Source organism: Petaurus breviceps, unplaced genomic scaffold, assembly GCF_028583685.1.
Source record: "Petaurus breviceps papuanus isolate PSGF00001 unplaced genomic scaffold, PetGlider_PUasm1.0 90579, whole genome shotgun sequence".
Classification (NCBI taxonomy): domain Eukaryota; kingdom Metazoa; phylum Chordata; class Mammalia; order Diprotodontia; family Petauridae; genus Petaurus; species Petaurus breviceps.
This window is the reverse complement of record NW_027187278.1, coordinates 3,323,647-3,328,048: the sequence shown is the minus strand read 5'-3', so window position 1 is coordinate 3,328,048 and position 4,402 is coordinate 3,323,647. Positions and strand designations below refer to the sequence as shown.

Below are 4,402 nucleotides of genomic sequence, written 5' to 3'. Positions count from 1 at the left end.
CCATAAAAGTCATTAGTTTCTGTAATGCATTTTGGAAGTTTGAATTCAGAGTTTTGTTTAAAGCTTCTAAGCAGATAATAAAGCTTTCCACAAGTGTGGCTGCCTTCCTACATTATGGAAATCTCTCAATAGACACATTTATGGACTTCTCTACATGACAGAAGCATTTCCAAGCACATTACATTTTAGAACAAGGAATAGAAAATTTCAACATAACAAGAAATAGAGAATCTCAATAGTCCAATCTGAGAAACAGAAACTAAATGAACAATGAATTAACTCCCCAAAGGTTTGAAAGTGGGAGGAGGGATTGGAGCCCTGATGGACTTTTAGCTGAATCTGACCAAATAATCAAAGAATAATTAACTCTAAGATTATATTAATTATTTTTAAAATGCAGGATTGAAAGAATCTTACTAAATTTACATTTACATTTAAATTAATGGCAATAAATAACATGAAGATAAATGAATCTTTCTTTACTATGATATTTCCAAATAAGGCTCCAAAAACAAGAGCTAGCATTATTTAAAAAAAAAAGTAGAAATATTAGAAGCATTTCCAGTAACTTAAAGGATAAAGTGAAGTTTTCAAGTGTCATTGCTATTAATATTACTCTAGAAAGGCTAGCTATAAAAATAAGACAAGCAAAAAGAAATTGAGGCAACAAATAAAACCAAGAAAGAGATGAAATCATCTGTATTTAGAGGTATTTAGATTGTTTATTTAAAATAATTGTAAAGATTTAAGGGAAAAAAACCTTTAGTTAACTAAACATACAGAGTAAGCCATTCTATTAAAAAAAGATAGGGAAATAAATTCAAAATATATTAAGTATCTGGGAGTCTGTTTACTAAGAAACATTCTGGACTTAAATGGATATTATAAAACCTTTTATTAGAAATAAATTATAAACTATAGGAGAGATATTATTTATATGTGTCATGACAACATAATAACAATGATCTTGCTACCTAAAATTCAGTTATAAATTCAGTGCAATGTCAATGAAAATAAAATACGGAAAATTTATCAAATTCAACCAAAGAATATCAAAATTTATCTGGAAGAACACAAGGACTATTATTGAAGCAAAATTGTATAAATTTATTTATGTAAAATTATTTTCCTTTTCCTTTTTTTTTTTTTTGGATTACTGAATACTTTTATTCTGTACATAGAAGTCACTAAGGATCTGGCCTGGGGGGCTCATCAGGGCTGCATCACAAGTGTATTGCTTCACACATCAACACCAGGATTGGGGGTTAGAACAGGTCCCTCTATCCCAGTCACAGGATGACAAGGATCTGCCAACAGAGAGCCAGATGATCAGGAAGTCCCTCGTGTAAGACAGTTTTAACAAAACAGTGAGAACATCACAGAAAGGTGGAGGGGAGAGGGAAGATAAATAGCAGAGGCCCCTGCCCCCAAAACAAAACTGATCTAGTACTGGTGGTGCCCATTCTTAGGACAGGAGCCAACCTCTACAGAGGTGCCTGGCACCTGTGAGCTCTTAGGCCTCCTGGCCACAGAGCTCACTTGGCCTGAGGGTTTTTGAAGTTCTGTCAAGCAAATTTAGCCTTGCTGCCCAGCTCTTTCTCAATTCTGAGAAGCTGGTTATACTTGGCCAGATGCTCAGATCGGCAGGGGGCCCCAGTCTTGATATTCCCGGTGCACAGACCCACCACCAGGTCTGCAATGAAGGCATCTTCAGTGTCCCCAGAACAATGGGAAACCATTACTCCCCACCCATTGAACTGGGCCAGCTTGCACGCCTGGAGAAATTCAGTCACAGAGCCAATCTGGTTCACTTTGAGTAGGAGGCAGTAGCAGGCTTTCTCATTCAAAGCCTTTTCAATGTGCTTGGGATTGTCACTGTGAGATCATCCCCTACCACCTGGATGCCTGCTGTAGCAGTGAAGTTCTTCCAAGCTTCCCAATCATCCTGGTCAAAAGGATCTTCAATAGACACCACTGGATAGTCCTTGATGAAGCTTTTGTAGAGGTTTCCAAGCTCAGAAGGGGTGATGTATCTGATGGGATCATCAGGAGACTTGAAGTCCAAGTCATATTTCCCAGATCAGAAGAATTCTGAGGCAGCAACATCCATGCCAATTACAACCTTATCAGTATACCCAGCCTTACTAACAGCATTCTTTAGCAGGTCCAGAGCTTCTTTATTCTCCAGGATGTTCAGAGCAAAGCCGCCCTCTTCCCCCAAGTTGGTGGCGTCCTGTCCATATTTCTGCTTAATCACACTCTTCAGGTTGTGGTAGACCTCAGCTCCACTGTGCATGGCCTCCTTAAAGTTTGCTGCTCCAACAGGGAGGATCATGAACTCCTGCATGGCCAGCTTGTTACCAGCATGGGAGACAACATTAATCACGTTGAAGGCTGGAACTGGCAGGACGACTTCATCATTGCCTGCAAGGTCAGCAATATGGCAGCACAGGGAGACACCTCTCTCAGCAGCTCCAGCCTTACAAACAGCCAGAGACACTCCCAATATGGCATTTGCTCCAAATTTAGATTTATTCTCAGTGCTGTCCATCTCTATCATTAATTGGTCAATCTTCTCCTTCTCCACAACATTCAATTTCTTGCTAATCATGGTCGGGGAAATAGATTTATTGATGTGCTCAACTACTTTTGAGACACCTTTCCCCATGTAGTGGGTCTTATCATTGTCTCGGAGCTCCAAGGCTTCATGGATACCAGTAGAAGCACCGCTGGGCACAGCAGCTCGGAACTGACCTTTTTCAGTGTAGAGATCAACTTCAACGATGGGGTTTACACGAGAGTCCAAGATCTCTCTTGCCTGGATCTCGTAAATAGACTTGTTGAGTTTCTGGTTGGAGGTTCCTCCACTGGGCTCAGAGAACAGAGGCCGAGGGACCAAGCTACACCAAGAGGGAGCGTTAAAGGCTCCTTTTACTTTTTATTAGCAGATATCTCATATGATGATATTCTAAGATGATTGTTACACATATATAGAAAAACAATAAGACATTTCCCAATATAAATGTTTTCAAAGGATAAGTTCCCAAAATGAATTTTAAAAAATACTGTCTATCAAGACCATAGGAAATAATTCTGACTCATTAAAAATGAGCAAAATGCAAATTAAAGCAACTCTGAGGTTTCACTTCACACTCACTTAAATACCTTATACCACTGTCTCTTCCTTCCCATCCCATATCAAGATGTAATTCTCTTTGCCAAAGCAATCCATTTCATAGTGTCCAACAGATTTATTTCCTCTATCATTACCACTCTCTCACTGTCTACTGGCTGCTTCCTACAAATATTCTCATGACTGCCCCGCTCTGAAAATTCCTCACTTCTGTCATCTTTACAAGGATGATTCTCAGATCTATGTATATAACTTTAATGGTTCTCCAGATCTTCAGTCTCACAATTACAGCTATCTATTACTTATATCAAATAAGATGCCCCACTTTTTTGTTGTATTTTTAATTCAATCATGTACACACATGCGCATGTTACAATGAGTATTTCATTTTGGATATAAAGTATATGGGAAGGAAAAAAATGAGAAATATCTTTTTAATTAATTAATTTTTAGTTTCAATATTCCTTTCCACAAGCTTTTGAGTTCTGAATTTTCTCCCCATCTCTCCTCTCCTCCACCCCAAGAAAGCTTGCATTGTGATTACCTCTTCTTTCAGTTTGCCCTCCCTTCTATCATGTCTCCCCACCCCCCACCCCAGCACTTTCCCCCTTATTTTCTTATAGGGCAAGATAGATTTTTCTATCCCATTGCCTGTATATCTTATTTCCCAGTTGTATGTAAAAACTATTTTTTTACATTTGGTTTTAAAACTTCGAGTTACAAATTCTCTCTCTTCTTCCCTCTCCACTCTCATTGAAAAGACAAGCAATTCAACAGAGGTTATACATGTGTAGTCATGCAAAACACTTCCACAAGTCATGTTGTGAAAGACTAACTATATTTCTCTCCTTCCTATCCTGCCCCCCATTTATTCTATTTTCTCCTCTAACCCTGTCCTTTTTCAAAAAAAGTATTTGCTTATGAGTACCCCCTACCCCAATCTGCCCTTCCTTCACCGTTATCTCCTTCCCCCATACTTTCCTGTAGGGTAAGATACCCAGTTGAATATGTATGTTGTTCCCTCCTTAAGGCAAATCCAATGAGAGTAAGGTTCATTCATTCCCTCTCACCTCCCCTGTCTGTGAAACCTTTTTCTTGCCTCTTTTATGTGAGATAATTTACCCCAATTGATCTTTCCCTTTATACTTCTCCCAGTATATTCTTCTCTCACCCCTTAAATTTATTTTTCAATTTATATTTTAGATATCATCCCTTCATATTCAACTCAACTGTGCCATCCATCTAGCTATCTAACTACCTCCAACTACC

General features: G+C 38.6%; 1 pseudogene; it reads right to left on the bottom strand.

Moving 5' to 3' along the window:
* Positions 1-1,179: 1,179 nt before the first annotated feature.
* Positions 1,180-2,930, bottom strand: LOC138142420 (alpha-enolase-like; annotated as a pseudogene).
* Positions 2,931-4,402: the final 1,472 nt, after the last annotated feature.